At 40.3% G+C, this 18,365-nt stretch overlaps 1 pseudogene; it reads left to right on the top strand.

Annotated features, from left to right (window-relative positions):
• The first annotated feature begins 16,692 nt into the window (after positions 1-16,692).
• On the top strand, positions 16,693-18,101 carry LOC106998732 (RNA-binding motif protein, X chromosome-like; annotated as a pseudogene).
• The last annotated feature ends 264 nt before the right edge of the window (positions 18,102-18,365 follow it).

Genomic DNA, 18,365 nt, shown 5'->3' with positions numbered 1-18,365 from the left:
TTCCCTTTGAAAACTGGCACAAGACAGGGATGCCCTCTCTCACCACTCCTATTCAACACAGTGTTGGAAGTTCTGGCTAGGGCAATCAGGCAAGAGAAAGAAATCAAGGGTATTCACTTAGGAAGAGAAGAAGTCAAATTGTCCCTGTTTGCAGATGACATGATTGTATATTTAGAAAACCCCATTGTCTCAGCCCAAAATCTCCTTAAGCTGATAAGCAACTTCAGCAAAGTCTCAGGATACAAAATTAATGTGCAAAAATCACAAGCATTCTTATACACCAGCAGCAGACAAAGAGAGATCCAAATCATGAATGAACTTCCATTCACAATAGCTTCAAAGGGAATAAAATACCTAGGAATCCAACTTACAAGGGATGTAAAGGACCTCTTCAAGGAGAACTACAAACCACTGCTCAGTGAAATAAAAGAGGACATAAACAAATGGAAGAACATACTATGCTCATGGAGAGGAAGAATCAATATTGTGAAAATGGCCATACTGCCCAAGGTAATTTATAGATTCAATGCCATCCCCATCAAGCTACCAATGAGTTTCTTCACAGAATTGGAAAAAACTGCTTTAAAGTTCATATGGAACGAAAAAAGAGCCTGTATCTCCAAGACAATCCTAAGACAAAAGAACAAAGCTGGAGGCATCACGCTACCTGACTTCAAACTATACTACAAGGCTACAGTAACCAAAACAGCATGGGACTGGTACCAAAACAGAGATAAAGACCAATGGAACAGAACAGAGTCCTCAGAAATAATACTACACATCTACAGCCATCTGATCTTTGATAAACCTTACAAAAAGAAGAAATGGGGAAAGGATTCCCTATTTAATAAATGGTGCTGGGATATTTGGCTAGCCATAAGTAGAAAGCTGAAACTGGATCCTTTCCTTACTCCTTATACGAAAATTAATTCAAGATGGATTAGAGACTTCAATGTTAGACCTAATACCATAAAAATCCTAGAGGAAAACCTAGGTAGTACCATTCAGGACATAGACATGGGCAAAGACTTCATGTCTAAAACAACAAAAGCAACGGCAGCAAAAGCCAAAATTGACAAATGGGATCTCATTAAACTAAAGAGCTTCTGCACAGCAAAAGAAACTACCATCAGAGTGAACAGGCAACCTACAGAATGGGAGAAAATTGTTGCAATCTACTCATCTGACAAAGGGCTAATATCCAGAACCTACAAAGAACTCAAACAAATTTAGGAGAAAAAAACAAACAACCCCATCAAAAAGTGGGCAAAGGATATGAATATACATTTCTCAAAAGAGGACATTCATACAGCCAACAGTCACATAAGAAAATGCTCATCACCAGTCGCCCTCAGAGAAATACAAATCAAAACCACAGTGAGATACCATCTCACACCAGTTAGAATGGCAATCATTAAAAAGTCAGGAAACAACAGGTGCTGGAGAGGATGTGGAGAAAGAGGAACACTTTTACACTGTTGGTGGGATTGTAAACTGGTTCAACCATTATGGAAAACTGTATGGTGATTCCTCAAGGATCTAGAACTAGATGTACCATATGACCCAGCCATCCCATTACTGGGTATATACCCAAAGGATTATAAATCATGCTGCTATAAAGACACATGCACACGTATGTTTATTGCGGCACTATTCACAATAGCAAAGACTTGGGATCAACCCAAATGTCCATCAGTGACAGACTGGATTAAGAAAATGTGGCACATATACACCATGGAATACTATGCAGCCATAAAAAAAGGATGAGTTTGTGTCCTTTGTAGGGTCATGGATGCAGCTGGAAACCATCATTCTCAGCAAACTATTGCAAGAACAGAAAACCAAACACCGCATGTTCTCACTCATAGGTGGGAATTGAACAATGAGATCGCTTGGACTAAAGTCTTAACTCATTTCAGCATTTACTTAAAGTCCATAGTCCAAAGTCTTATCTGAGACAAGGCAAGTCCCTTCTGCCTGTGAGCCTGTAAAATCAAAAGCAAGTAAGTTACTTCCTAGATACAATGAGGGTATAGGCATTCGGTAAATACACCCATTCCAAATGGGAGAAATCAGTCAAAACAAAGGGGCTATAGGTCCCATGCAATTCCAAAATCCAATAGGACAGTCATAAAACCTTAAAGTTCCAAAATAATCTCCTTTGACTCCATGTCTCACATACGGGTCATGCTGATGCAGGAGGTGGGCTCCCACATCCTTGGACAGCTCTGTCCCAGTGGCTTTTCAGGTTACAGCCCCAGTCCTGGCTGTTTTCATGGGCTGGCATTGAGTGTCTATGGCTTTTCCAGGTGCATGGTGCAAGTTGTTGATTGATCTACCATTCTGGGTTCTGGAGGACTGTGGCCCTCTTCTCACAGCTCCACTAGGCAGTGCCCCAGTAGGGACTCTGTGTGGGACCTCCAACCCCACATTTCCTTTCCTCACTGCCCTAGCAAAGGTTCTCCATGAGGGTTCTCCCCCTGCAGCAAACTTCTATATGCATATCCAGGCGTTTCCATACATCTTCTGAAATGTAGGTGGAGGTTCCCAAACCTCAATTATTGACTTCTGTGTACCTGAAGGCTCAACACCATGTAGAAGCTGCCAAGGCTTGAGGCTGGCACCCACCAAAGCCACTGCCTGAGCTGTACTTTGGCCCCTTTTCGCCATCCCTATGCATGAGCATGGACTTTTCTCCATTTGTTTGTGTCCTCTCTAATTTCTTTGGGCAGTGGTCTCAAAGTTCTCCTTGAAGAGGTCCTTCACTTCCCTTGTTACCTCTATTCCTAGGTATTTTATTCTCTTTATAATAATTATGAATGGGAGTTCATTCATGATTTGGCTCTCTGCTTGCCTGTTGTTGATGTATAGGAATGCTAGCAATTTTTGCACCTTGATTTTATATCCGGAGACTTAGCTGAAGTTGCTTATCAGTTTAAGAAGCATTTGGGCTGAGATGATGGAATTTTCTAGTTATAGGATCATGTTATCTGCAAATAAAGATAATTTGACTTCCTCCCTTTCTATTTGAATACTCTTTATTTCTTTCTGTTGCCTGATTTTCCTGGCCAGAACTTGCAATACTATGTTGAATAGGAGTGGTGAAAGAGGTCATCCTTGTCTTGTGCTGGTTTTCAAGGGGAATGCTTCCAGCTTTTGCCTATTCAGTATGATATTGGCTGTGAGTTTTTCATAGCACTTTGAGGCATGTTCCTTCAATACCTAGTTTATTGAGAGTTTTATTTATTTGAGACAGAGTCTCCCTTTGTTGCCCAGACTGGAGTGCAGTGGCATGATCTCGGCTCACTGCAACCTCTGCCTCCTGGGTTGAAGCGATTCTCCTGCCTCAGCCTCCTGAGTAGCTGACACTACAGGTGCCTGCCACCATGCCTGGCTAATTTTTGTATTGTTAGTAGACACGGGGTTTCACCATATTGGCCAGTCTGGTCTCAAACTCCTAACCTTGTGATCTGCCTGCCTACGCCTCCCAAAGTGCTGGGATTACAGGTGTGAGCCACCATGTCCAGCTGTTTATTGGGAGTTTTTAACATAAAGGGATGTTGAATTTTATCAAAAGCCTTTTCTGCATCTACTGAGATAATCATGTGTTTTCGTCTTTAGTTCTGTTTATGTGATGAATCACATTTATTGATTTGCGTATGTTGAACCAACCTTGCATCCCGGGAATGAGGTCAACTAGATCAAGGTGGGTAAGGCTTTTTATGTGATGCTGGATTCAGTTTGCAAATATTTTGTTGAGGAGTTTGGCATTGAAGTTCATCAAGATGAGTGGCCTGAAGTTTTCTTTTTTTGTTGTGTCTCTGCCAGGTTTTGGTATCAGAATATGCTGGCCTCATAGAGTGAGTTAGTGGGGAGTCTCTCCCTTTCAACTTTTTTGGAATAGTTTCATTAGAAATGGTACCAGCTCTTCTTTGTACCTCTGGTAGAATTCAGCTATGAATGTCTGCTACTGGGCTTATTTTGGTTGGTAGACCATATATTACTATTTCAGAACTTGTAATTGTTGTGTTCAGGGATTCAATTTCTTCCTGCTTCAGTCCTGGGCTGTGTATGTGTCCAGGAATTTATCCACATCTTTTAGATTTTCTAGTTTATGTGCTCTGTCAAAAAAATGACAGAGCTTGCCATTCTCTATCTTTTAATTTGGGCATTTAGCCCATTTACATTTAAGATTAGTATTGTAGTGTGAATTTGATGCTGCCATCATAATGCTAGCTGGTTATTTTGTAGCATACTGTTTATAGTATTCTCTGATGATTATATTATAGTATTCTCTGATGATTATATTTCTGTGTGGTCAGTGGTAACATGTTCTTTATAATTTCTGATTGCGTTTAATGCATTCTTCTCTCTTTTCTTTATTAGTCTAGCTAGCAGTCTATCTACTTTATTAATTTTTTTAAAAAACTAGCTCCTGGATTCATTGATTCTTTGAAGGGTTTTTAATGGCCTAAATGGCAGTGGGTATTTACTGCTATGGGTCTCTTGAATACAGCATACTGATGGGTCTATCTCTCTCAGTTCTGCTCTGATCTTGGTTATTTTCTGTCTTCTGCTAGCTTTGGGGTTTGTTTGCTCTTGGTTCTCTAGTTCTTTTAGTTGTGATGTTAGCTTGTTAACTTGAGATCTTTCCAGCTTTTTGATGTGGGTATTTACTGCTATGGATTTCCCTGTTAACACTGCTTTAGTTGTGACTGAGATTCTGGTATGTTTTCTCTTTGTTCTCTTTAGTTTCAAAGACCTTCTTGATTTCTGCCTTAATTTTATTGTTTACCCAAGAGTCATTCAGGGACAGGTTGTTCAATTTCCCTGTAATTGTGTGGTTTTGAGTGAATTTCTCAATCTTGAGTTCTAGTTTGATTGCATTGTGGTCTGAGACACTGTTGTTATGATTTCACTTCCTTTGCCCTTGATGAGGAGTGTTTTACTTCCTATTATGTGATCAGTTTTAGAGTAAGTGCCATGTGGTGGGGGGAAGAAGAGTTCCATAGATATCTATCAGTTTCACTTGATCGGTTCAGGTCCTAAATATCTTTGTTAATTTTCTGTCTTGATGAAATGTGTAATATTATCAGTGGGGTATTAAAGTCTCCCAGTATTATTGTGTGGAAGTCTAAGTTTCTTTGTAGGTCTCTAAGCACTTGCTTTATGAATCTGGGTGCTGCTGTATTGAGTGTATTTATATTTAGGATGGTTACCTCTTCTTGTTGAATTGAATCCTTTACAATTATGTAATGCCCTTCTCTCTCTTTTTTGATCTTTGCTGGTTTAAAGTCTGTCAGAAACTAGAATTGCAACCCATTATTTTTTGTTTTTCCATTTGCTTGGTAATCTTTCCTCCATCTTTTTATTTTGAGCCAATGTGTGCACATGAGATGGGTCTCTTGAATACAGCATACTGATGGGTCTAGGCTCTTTATTCAGCTTGCCATTCTCTGTCTTTTAATTTGGGCATTTAGCGAATTTACATTTAAGGTTAGTATTGTTATGTGTGAATTTGATGCTGCTGTTGTAATGCTAACTGGTTATTTTGTAGTCATGTTTATGTGGTTGCTTCATAGTATCACTGGTATATGTACTTCATTGTGTTTTGGTAGTGTCTGGTAACTGCTTTTTCTTTCCATATTTAGTGCTTCCTTCAGGAGCTCTTGCAAGGCAGGCCTGGTGGTGAAGAATTCCTCAGCATTTGCTTGTCCTTCCCTTATGAAGCTTATTTTGGCTGGATCTGAATTTCTGGGTTGGAAATTCTTTTCTTTAAGAATGTTGGATATTGGCCCCCAGTGTTTTTCTGGCTTGTAGGGTTTCCACTGAGAGGTCCACTCTTAGTCCGAGGGCTTTCCTTTGTAGGTAATCTGGCCTTTCTCTCTGGCTGTCTTTAACATTTTTTCTTTCATCTGGACCTTGGATGTGATTATGATGATTATGTGTCTTGGAGTTGATCTTCTTATGAAGTATCTTACTAGGGTTCTCTGCAGTTCCTGAATTTGAACATTGGCCTGTCTTGCTAGGTTGGGGAAGTCCTCCTGGATGATAATCTTAAGTATTTTTTTCCAACTTGATTCCATTCTCCCTTTCTCTTTCAGGTACCCCAATCAGTCCTGGGTTCAGTCTCTGTACATAATCCCATATTTCTTGGAGGTTTTGTTCATTAATTTTTTTTTTAATTGAGACAGAGTCTTTCCCTGTGGCCCAGGCTGGAGGGCAATGGTGTGATCTTGGCTCACTGCAACCTCCATCTCTTGGGTTCAAGCAATTTTCCTGCCCCAACCTCCCAAGTAACTGGGATTACAAGCATATGCCACAACACCCAGCTAATTTTTTGTATCCTTAGTAGAGATGGGGTTTCACCACATTGTCCAGGCTGGTCTCAAACTCCTGACCTTGTGATCTGCGTGCCTCAGCCTCCCAAAAGTGCTGGGATTATAGGTGTGAGCCACCGTGCCCGGCCTTTTGTTCTTTTTTCTCTATTCTTCTTTGTCTTATTTTAGAAAGGTGGTTTTCAAGCTCTGAAATTCTTTTCTCTACTTGTTCTATTATGCTATTGATACTTGATACTTTTGATACTATTGATACTTCATGATTGCATTATGAAACTCTCATGTTGTGTTTTTCAGCTCTCTCAGATCAGTTGTTCCTCTCTAAACTGGCTATTCTGGCTGTCAGCTCCTATATTGTTTTATCATGATTCTTAACTTCTTTGCATTGGGATATGACATGCTCCTTTAGCTCAGTGAAGTCTGTTTTTACCCACCTTCTGAAGCCTACTTATTTCAGTTTGGCCATCTGAGCCTCAGCCCAGTTCTGTGCCCTTGCTGGAGAGGTATTGTGGTAATTTGGAGGAAAAGAGGCATTCTGGCTTTTTTAGTGTTCAGCATTTTTGCATTGAATGTTTCTCATCTTTATGGACTTATCTGCTTTCGATCTTTGATGTTGCAGACCTTTGAATGAGGTTTTTATGGGGTCTTTTTTAATCATGCTGTTGTTGTTGTTGATGTTGCTTTCTTTTTGTTTGTTTTTCCTTTAACCATCAGACCACTCTTCCTTAAGGCTGCAGCAGTTTGCTGGGGGTTTATTCCAGAAACAAGTTGCCTCACTTTTTCCTGTACCTGGAGGTATCAGCAATGAAGCCTGAGAAAAAGCCAAGATGGCAGCCAGCTCCTTCCTCTGGAAGCTCCTTCCTCTGAATGTGCCTGTAGGAGGTGGCTCCAGAATTTCTGTTGCATTCTTTAGTATATCAATTTCATTTTTGAACTCCAGAATTTCTGCTTGTTTAGAGGTCTCATCCAGGTAGGAGGAAAGGGATCAGGTACCCACTTAAAGAAACAATCTGGCTGCTTTTTGGTAGAGCAGGTGTACTGTGTTGAGGGGGAACCTTTCTCATTAGGACTATGAATTCTCCAAAGTCGGCAGGTTGGAACAGCTAATTCAACCAAACTAAAGAGATGGTGGCCATCCCTCCCCCCAGGAATTAGGTCTCATCTCAGGCAGACCCTAGCCTGTTGTTGTTAGCTGGCTGGAATTCCAAGCCAGTGGGTCTTAACTTGTGAGTTGACATGGAAGTGGGGCCTGCAGAACAACGCTTGCCTCCCTGGATTCAGCTCACTTCCTAGGGATACGTACAAATAGATCTCTTGTCTTGCCAGGGATCCTGGGGCAGGAATTTGTAACAATCCTGGGTCTCTGTGTGTGCCAGGGTAGTGCTCTACCTTGGCACACACAGCTCTGTGTATCAGACCCAAGGCCCTGGTGGCATGCACTCATGAGGGCATCTGATCCACAGGTTGCAAAGATCTGTGGTATAAGCTGGTTTTCTGGGTGGGGTCTCACAATCACTCACCACTTCTCTTGGCTGGGGATGGGAGTTCCTTTGACTCCATGCTGCTTCTGGCTGGGCAATTGCCCCATCCTGCTTTTCTTCATTTTCTGTGGGTCGAGTTGTTTGCCTAGTCAGTCCCAGTGTGAGAACTTGGATATTTCAGTTGAAGGTGCTTAATTCACTCACCCCTTTCATTCCCCTTTGTGAGTGCCACAGACCGCAGCTGCTTCTAATTGGCCATCTTAGCCCCTTCAGATTTGCCCTTTTGAGGCTATTTCGTAGATCCTGTAAGCATGCTTCATTGATTTTTAGCCTTTTTTCCTTTGTCTCCTCTGACTTTGTATTTTCAAATAGCCTGTCTTCAAACTCACTAATTCTTGTTTTTTTTTGTTGTTGTTGTTGTTGTTGTTGTTGTTTTTGGCTTGATCAATTCTGCGTTAAGAGACTCTTAACACTTCGTGTACTCTTCCATATGTCAATTTTAGTTTTGAGCTCCAGAATTTCTGTTGCATTCTTTAGTATGTCAATTGCATTTTTGAACTCCAGAATTTCTGCTTGATATTTAAATATTATTTCAGTCTCTGTATTACAGTTATCTGATATAATCCTGAGTTCTTTCTCTGTGTTGTCTTGAACTTCATTAAGGGCCCCTCAGCACAGGTATTTTGAATTCTCTGTCTGAAAGGTCACATATTTTTGCTTCTCCAGGATTGCTCTCTGGTCCATTTTTAGTTCATTGGGTAAGGTCATGTTTTCCTGGATGGTTTTGAGGTTTACAGCAGTTCATCAGTGTCTGGTCATTGAAGAGTTAGGTATTTATTGTAGTCTTTGCCATCTGGGCTGTTTCTACCCATCCATTTTGAGAAGGCTTTCCAAGTATTTGACGGGACTTGGGTATTGTAATCTATGTCTTTGGTCACTATAGCCATATCTATATTCGGGAGCATGTCAATCCCAATAATGCTGTGGCTCTTGTAGACTCACAGAGGTACCACCTTGGTAGTCTTGGTTAAGTTCTGGGAGAATCCCCTGAATTATTAGACAGAGACTCCCTTAGTTCTCTTCCCTTAGTTTCTCCCAAACAAATGGAGTCTCTCTCTTTGTGCTGAGCTGCCCTGAGCTGGAGTAGGGGTGATGCAAGCTCCCTTGTGGCCATCACCACTGGGACTGTGCTGTGTCACATTCAGTGCCAGCACATCACTGGGTCTCACCTAAGGCTCATAGTAACCACTGTCTGGCTACCACCTATATTCATGCAAGACCCAAGAATTCTACAATCAGCAGATGGCAAATTCAGGCATGCCCATGCCTCTTTCCTTCCCTTTAGGACAGTAAGTTCCTCTTGGCCCTAAGCAGGTCTAGAGATACCATCTGGGAACCAGAACCTGGATTTGGAAACCTCAGGAATCTATGGGTGCTCTGTTCCACTGTGGCTTAGCTGGGACTCAAGCTAAAAGGAAAATTCCTTCCTACTTTTTCTTCCTCTTCCCTCAAGCAGAGGAGTCTCTCTCCATGGCCCACCACCACCTGAGCCAGTGATAAGTACTTATTGGCTATTGCTGATGTTCACTCAAGGCCCAAGGGCTCTTTAGTCAGCTTATGGTGAATGCTGCAAGGTTTGGGTCTCTACCTTCAGGGAAGTGGGATCCTCTGTGACTCAAGGCAGGTCCTGAAATGCCATTTAGGAATCAATGCCTGGGAAGAGGACTCCAAGAGTCTGCCTGGTGCTCTACCCCACTGTGGCCAAACTGGTACCCAAGTTGCAAGACAAAGTACCCTTACTCTTTCTTCTCCTTTCCTTGAGTAAAAGGAGTTTCTCTTCATAGCCACCATAGCTGGGAATGTACTAGGTCACACGTTAAGCCAACATGGCACTAGGTCTCACCCAGAGCCTGCAGCGAGTACTGCCTGCCTATTGCCAGAGCCCAAGGGCTTTATAGTTAGTAGATGATAAATTTTGCCAGGACTGGGTCCTTCACTTCAAGGCAGCAGGTTCCCTTCTGGCCCTGGGTGTGTCTAGAAATGTCTGGGAGCTAGGACCTGGAATGAGGGCCTCATGACACTGCCTCCTGCCCTGTTCTACTATGGCTGAGATGGTATCAAAGTTACATCACAAAGTTCTCTTTACTTTCCCCTCTCCTCTCTTCAAGGAAGAAGTGTTTCTGTGAGCTGTACTGCCTGGCATTGGGGGATGGGTGATATAAGTACTTTCTTGGCTGCTGCAGCTGGCGTTTCACTAGGTCACATGCACTTCATCTCCACTGATCTGAGCCCAACACTGCAGCAGGACTTGCCCAGGATTTGCAGTCCTTGTGGTCTAGACTGACTTTCAAGTTTAGTTTGGACCTTAGAGCACTTTAGCCAATGGTGATGGAACTTGCTGGAACTCAGGTTCTGACTGTTGGGATGGGTAACTCCTTTCTGGCTAGGGCTGGTCTAAATGCTACCTCTGTGGGTACTGGCTTAGTTCTACCTAGTGTTGCTTTCTAGTGACAGAGCAGCACTGAGTTCCAATGCAAAATTCCACAGTCACTGTGCTTTCCCTCCTCCAAGTGCACAGATTCTCTGTGCCATGCGACTCTTGTTGGGAGATGGGGGAAAGGTGGTGTCAGGAATTGAAGACTGTCTTTTCTACTTCAGTGTTTCTTTCCTTCATACAGTGTTAATAGCAGGTACTGTAATCACTCGCCTGATTTTTGGTTCTTGTGAAGGTTCTTTTTTGTGTGGAGACTGGTTCAGTTTGGTGTTCCTGCAGGGGAATGGTTGCTGGAGACTTCTATTTGACTGTCTTGCTCCATCTCCCCTTTTCTTCTCTGATTACTCTTGCTGGTACTTCCAGTACTATATGGATTAGAAGTTGTGAGAGTGGGCACCTGCTTTGTACTGGATCTTCGTGGAAAGGCATTTAGCTTTTCACCACTGGTTATAATATTAGCTGTGTGTTTTTCATAAATGGCATTTATCATATCGAGGGACTTTCCTTCTGTAACTAAACCATTGAAAATGTTTATCAAGAAAAGATGTACTTTGTTGAGTGCTTTTCCTATATTAATTAAGAAGATCGTTTGTTTTTCTCTCTTATTTTGTCAATATGATGTGTCACATTGACTGATGTGCATATGATGAACCAGCCCTGCATGCCAGGGATAAATCCCACTTGATCATGATGTACAATATTTTTAATGTGTTGTTGAGTTGAGTTTGTGAATATTTATTGAAGATTTTTGCATGAATATTCATCACATTAATCATAGATATTTTATAGTTTTCTTTTTAGAAATTTTTGACATAACTTTATTGTGGGAGAGAATATGCAAATTGACTCTTTAAGTTTTTTATTGATACATATTAAATATACATAATTTGGGGTACATATAATAATTTGATGCATTCATATAATCAAATCAGGGTAGTTGTGATATCTAACACCTTAAATATCTCTTCTTTACGTCAGGAATGTTAGAATTATTCTTTTATTTTGAAATGTACAATCAATTAATGTTAACTATAGTTTCCCTACTGATCTATCAAACACCAGGTCTTATTTCTTCTACCTAGTATATATTTGTGTACATTAACCAATCTGTCTTCATCCTCCCCCAACCTTCATAATTTTCTGTTCTTGTAATGTCTTTGCCTGTTTTAAATTTCAAAGTAATGCTGGCTTCATAGAATGTATATGTAACTATTACCTTGAGCTCTTTTTTTTTTTTTTTTTGGAAGTTTAGGAAGTAAGGTATTAATTATTTGAATGTTTAGTAGAATTCAGCCATGAAGCCATCTGGGACTAGGCTTTTCTTTGTTGGGAGTTTTTGTTTGTTTGTTTGTTTTAATTATTTCTCCAATCTCTTTATTTTTGATTAGTCTGTTAAGACTTCATATTTCTTTCTGGTTCAATCTTTTTTTATTATTATACTTTAAGTTCTAGGGTACATGTGTACAACGTGCAGGTTTGTTACATATGTATACATGTGCCATGTGGGTGTGCTGCACCCATTAACTCGTCATTTACATTAGGTATATCTCCTAATGCAATCCCTCCCCCCTCCCGCCTCCCCACAACAGGACCTGGTGTGTGACGTTCCCCTTCCTGTGTCCAAGTGATCTCATTGCTCATTCCCCACCTATGAGTGAGAACATGCGGTATTTGGTTTCCTGTTCCTGCAATAGTTTGCTGAGAATGATGGCTTCCACCTGCATCCATGTCCCTACAAAGGACACAAACTCATCCTTTATTATAGCTGCATAGTATTCCATGGTGTATATGTGCCACATTTTCTTAATCCAGTCTGTCACTGATGGATATTTGGGTTGATTCCAAGTCTTTGCTATTGTGAATAGTGTCACAATAAACATATGTGTGTGCATGTGTCTTTATAGCAGCATGACTTATAATCCTTTGGGTATATACCCAGTAATGGGATGGCTGGGTCAAATGGTATTTCTAGTTCTAGATCCTTGAGGAATCGCCACACTGTCTTCCACAATGGTTGAACTAGTTTACAGTCCCACCAACAGTGTGAAAGTGTTCCTATTTCTCCACATCCTCTCCAGCACCTGCTGTTTCATGACATTTTAATGATTGCCATTGTAACTGGTGTGAGATGGTATCTCACTGTGGTTTTGATTTGCATTTCTCTGATGGCTACTGATAATGAGCATTTTCTCATGTGTCTGCTGGCTGTATGAATGTCTTCTTTAGAGAAATGTCTGTTCATATGCTTTGCCCGCTTTTTGATGGGGTTGTTTGTTTTTTTCTTGTAAATTTGTTTGAGTTCTTTGTAGGTTCTGGATATTAGCCCTTTGTCAGATGAGTAGATTGCAACAATTTTCTCCCATTCTGTAGATTGCCTGTTCACTCTGATGGTAGTTTCTTTTGCTGTACAGAAGCTCTTTAGTTTAATTATATCCCATTTGTCAAATATGGCTTTTGTTGCCATTGCTTTTCGTGTTTTAGACATGAAGTCCTTGCCAATGCCTATGTCCTGAATGGTATTCCCTAGGTTTTCTTCTAGGGTTTTTATGGTATTAGGTCTAACATTTAAGTCTCTAATCCATCTTGAATTAATTTTCGTATAAGGAGTAAGGAAATGATCCAGTTTCAGCTTTCTACTTATGGCTAGCCAATTTTCTTAGCACCATTTATTAAATAGGGAATTGTTTCCCCATTTCTTGTTTTTGTAAGGTTTGTCAAAGATTAGATGGCTGTAGATGTGTGTTATTATTTCTGAGGACTCTGTTCTGTTCCATTGGTCTATATCTCTGTTTTGGTACCAGTCCCATGCTGTTTTGGTTACTGTAGCCTTGTTGTATAGTTTGAAGTCAGGTAGCGTGATGCCTCCAGCTTTGTTCTTTTGTCTTAGGATTGTCTTGGCTATGCAGGCTCTTTTTTTTTGGTTCCATATGAACTTCAAAGCATTTTTTTCCAATTCTGTGAAGAAAGTCATTGGTAGCTTGATGGTGATGGCATTGAATCTCTAAATTACCTTGAGCAGTATGGCCATTTTCACAATATTGATTCTTCCTATCCATGAGCATGGTATGTTCTTCCATTTGTTTGTGTCTTTTTTTTTTTTTTTTTTTTTTTTGAGACAGAGAACAATATTCTGTCACTGTATGATTCTTGCTCCAGAAGCTTCGTCTCAGAGGTGTACCCAACCATGTGAGGTGTGAGGTGTCAGTCTGCACCTAGTTGGGGATGTCTCCCAGTTAGGCTACTCAGGGGTCAGGGACCCACTTGAGCAGGCAGTCTGTCCATTCTCAGAGCTCAACCTCCATGCTGAGAGATCCACTGCTCTCTTCAAAACTATCAGACAGGGGCATTGACATCTGCCGAGGTTTCTGCTGCTTTTTGTTTAGCTATGTCCTGTCCCCAGAGGAGGAGTCTACAGAGGCTGGCTGGCCTCCTTGAGCTGTGTTGGGCTCCACCCAATTCGAGCTTCCAGGTGGCTTTGTTTACCTACTTAAGCCTCAGCAATGGTGCTTACCTCTCCCCCAGCCTTGCTGCCACCTTGCAGTTAGATCTCAGACTGCTGTGCTAGCAATGAGGGAGGCCCCGTGGGTGTGGGACCCTCCGGGCCAGGTGTGGGATATAATCTCCTGGTGTGCTGTTTGCTAAGACTCTTGGTAAAGTGCAGTATTAGAGTGGGAGTTACCCGATTTTCCAAGTGTTGTGTATCTCAAATTCCTTTGGATAGGAAAAGGAATTCCCTTCCCCCTTGCACTTCCCAGGTGAGGTGATGCCTTGCCCTGCTTCAGGTCTCACTGGTCAGGCTGCACCTGTGGACGAGCCCCAACTGTCCGACACACCCCAGTGAGATGAACCTGGTACCTCAGTTGAAAATGCAGGAATTGCCTGTCTTCTGTGTCACTCACGCTGGGAGCTGGAGGCTGGAGCTGTTCCTATTCGGCCATCTCGGTTCAATCTTGATAGGTTTTTTTGTGTGTGAATTTTACCATTTCCTCTAGCTTATTCAATTTGTTGACATATAATTGTTCATAATAGTTCCTTATGGTCCTTTTTATTTCTGAGGCATCTGTTGTAATGTTTCTACTTTCATTTTTTATTTTCTTGATTTGTCTTCTCTTTTATTCTTAGTCTAGCTAAGACTTTGTGGTTTCTTTTTTTCAAAACACCCCAGTTTTATTGATAATTTCTATGGTTTTTACATTTTCTTTGTTTTATTTCTGTTCTAGTCTTTTTTATTTGCTTCATTCTAATAACTTTGGGGTTTTTTTGATTTTTTTTTTTTCATTCACTGAAGCATTACATCAGGTTGATTTTAGGGATGGTTCTTCTTTTTTAATGCGAGCTTTTATTGCTATAAAGTTCCCTCTTAGAACTGCTTTTCTGTATCCCATAGGCTTTGGTAAGTTGTATTTCTGTTGCCATTTGTGCCAAGACATTTTAAAATTCCCTTTCTGATTTCTTCTATAATGCATTGGTTGTCCAGGAGTATATTGTTTAATTTTTCCATATTTGCAAATTTTTTAAGATTCTTCCTGCTATTAATTTATGGTTTCATGTCATTGTGATTGGAAATTATATTAGATATAATTTCAATCTTCTCAAATTTGTTAATACTTGTTTTGCAGCGATCATATGGTCTATCCTAAAAAATGTTGCATTAGACACTAGAACAGAATGTGTCTCATGTTGCTTTTGGATGGAAAGTTCTGTAGATGTCTGTTAGGTCCTTTTGTTCTACCATGCAATTTGGAAAAAACTCTGAGAAAAAACTTGAAAAACAAGTCTTCTGAAAAAAGGTCTGAAAATGATTGCTGTTTGGCTTTTATTAAATTTATAAGTAACTGTAGGGGGAAATAACATCTGTACCATGTGGAGTTCTCTTTAAGAACATGTAACACTCCTGGCTCTTAAGAACATGGTGTCTTTTCATTTGTTCTATGTGATTTTCAGAGAATTTTATAATTTTTCTCACATAGGTTTTGGACGTTTCTTCTAACCTGCTTTAAAAGTATTCTTTGGAGTTTTGCTGTTTTGATAAGGCAGAAAATATTTCTTATTGGTTTCCTCATAAGTAGAAAATGAGTTTTTGCTCAATCATATACTGGCTATCATACCCTAGACTACCCACAAAACTGTGATCAAATTTTCCCTTTTAGAATAAAGAGAGTAGACCTTGTCTGAGATCTTAGACTGTGGGATGAGAGGAATTACACAATGCAAGTTAGTGAGATAATATTATTCAATTCATCATTGTTAGTTCATGTATTTTATAAACAAATTTTGTTTAACATTTTCCTCTCCTAAAGCACACAATCTTTTTTTGAGTTCCCATCTCATATTACATTGCAAAAACAAATTATCAATAGTACAGAATGTTCTGAAAAGTTGCTATAAAATAATATTAGATACAATAGGAAAATTGAGTGCATGTATTCTTAATTACATACAATCAAATGTATATACAACATAAACCCAGCTTAATTTTGTTTGGAGAAATTGGAGGAAATGAAATTGTATAAAAATTAACCACCAATTACAAGGCTTATAAATGAGTTTTCCTCTGAAATAAAACCACTTTCTGGAACAGATTTTAAAATTAGCAATATAAGTGGAATTATCATAGGCAAATAGTTGTTGTTTAACCTAAATCATTGACATTAACCATTAATATTTTCATTTTTTTCAAATACACACTTTACTCCTCAAGCTAAGTTTTGTCAAAGTGTTAGATAAGCTTTAAAACAGAAAATAGCAGTTACTTTTTGTTATTTCCTTTTTCAATTGAAAATTTTACAAGTAGCTTTTTTTAGTTAAAAAGAGAAGAGTTGCAGAAAAGATTTTGTTTTCCTTTCCACACTGTCAGATATGTGTGACGTCATAGGGCAGCATAGTCATGGTTATAATAATGGACTGTAGCGTCAAAGTGCTAGGGTTCAAATCCTGACTCTGCTGTCCTCTAGTTCTGTGACTTAAATAAGTCATTTACCAAATAGATCATAGCTCTGACCTTATAGAGTTGATGTGAAGATTAAATGAGATAGTATTTTAAATGATTAGAGTGATGTTTGGCAAATAGTAAGCTATATAATTCTCTGATAAATTAAAAAGAAAAACTATGGACTCTACAGCATCTTGTCAGCATCTTGACTCAGATGAAGTTAAGTTAAAATAAATACCAAAGTTGCACAGTAGAGATAGTGGCTTCACGGTTCGGTCCTTGGACCCGGCAGCCGCCACTGGTGCTGAGCTGCTAGGAACCCTGTGTCAGCAAGCTCCTTGGAGCTTGAACCCATTGTCACTCCTGCGACTCACTGGCAAAATAAATAAATAAATAAATAAATAATTTTAAAAAGTTTGAAGCAGATCATCCAGGAAAGCTCTTCTTTAGTGGTCTTAATACAGAAACAAATGAGAAAGCTCTTGAAGCAGTATTTGGCAAATATGGACGAATAGTGGAAGTACTCTTGATGAAAGACCCGGAAACCAACAAATCAGGAGGATTTGCTTTTGTCACCTTTGAAGCCCAGCAGATGCTAAGGATGCAGCCAGAGACATGAATGGAAAGTCATTAGATGGAAAAGCCATCAAGGTGGAACAAGTCACCAAACCATCATTTGAAAGTGGTAGACGTGGACCGCCTCCACCTCCAAGAAGTAGAGGCCCTCCAAGAGGTCTTAGAGGTGGAAGACGAGGAAGTGGAGGAACCAGGGGACCTCCCTCACGGGGAGGACACATGGATGACAATGAATACTAGATGAATTTTAACATGAGTTCTTCTAGGGGACCACTCCCAGTACAAAGAGGACCACCACCAAAAAATGAGGGTCCTCCTCCCAAGAGATCTGCACTTTCAAGACCAGTTAGCAGTAGCAGTGGAAAGGGAGGAAGAGCTCCTGTATCACGTGGAAGAGACAGTTAGGGAGGTCCACTTGGAAGGGAACCATTGCCCTCTAGTAGAGATGTTTATTTGTCCCCAAGAGATGATGGGTATTCTACTAAAGACAGCTATTCAAGCAGAGATTACCCAAGTTCTCGTGATACTAGAGATTATGCACCACCACCACGAGAATATACTTACCGTGATTAGGGTCATTCCAGTTCACGTGATGACTATCTATCAAGAGGCTATAGCGATAGAGATGGATATGGTCGTGATCGTGACTATTCAGATCATCCAAGTGGAGTTTCCTACAGAGATGCATATGAGAGTTATGGTAACTCACGTAGTGCTCTACCTACACGAGGGCCCCCGCCATCTTATGGTGGAAGCAGTCCCTATGATGATTACAGCAGCTCACGGGATGGCTATGGTGGAAGTTGAGACAGTCACTCAAGCAGCCGAAGTGATCTCTACTCAAGTGGTCGTGATCGGGTTGGTAGACAAGAAAGAGGGCTTCACTCTTCTATGGAAAGGGGGTGCCCTCCTCCACGTGATTCCTACAGGAGTTCAAGCTGCGGAGCACCAAGAGATGGTGGCCGTGGAGGAAGCTGATCTGATAGAGGGGGAGGCAGAAGCAGATACTAGAAACAGATAAAACTTTGGACCAAAATCCCAGTTCAAAGAAACAAAAAGTGGAAACTATTCTGTCATAACTACCCAAGGACTACTAAAAGGAAAAATTGTGTTACATTTTTTTTTAATTTCCTGTTAAGTTCCCCTCCATAATTTTTACGTTCTTGTGAGGCAAAAAGTAAAACATGTTTAATTTTATTTGATTTTATGACATTGCTTTTCAACAAGCAAATGTTAAATGTGTTAAGACTTGTACTAGTGTTGTAACTTTCCAAGTAAAAGTATCCGTAAAGGCCACTTCCTATCTGATTTTTCCCAGTAGATGGGGCAAGCAATTCTAAGATCTTCCACAAAACACTTAGCCATCTAAAATGGAGAGATGAATCATTCTACCTATACAAACAAGCTAGTTATTAGAGGGTGGATGGGGTATGCTACTCATAAGATTTCTGGGTGTCTTCCAACTGAAATCTCAATGTTCTCAGTATGAAAAAACCTGAAATCACATGCCTATGTAAGGAAAGTGCTATTCACCCAGTAAAACC

Source organism: Macaca mulatta, chromosome 6 (genome assembly GCF_049350105.2).
Source record: "Macaca mulatta isolate MMU2019108-1 chromosome 6, T2T-MMU8v2.0, whole genome shotgun sequence".
Taxonomy (NCBI): domain Eukaryota; kingdom Metazoa; phylum Chordata; class Mammalia; order Primates; family Cercopithecidae; genus Macaca; species Macaca mulatta.
Note: the sequence above shows the minus strand (reverse complement) of the source record. Positions and strands in the feature narration are given on the sequence as shown.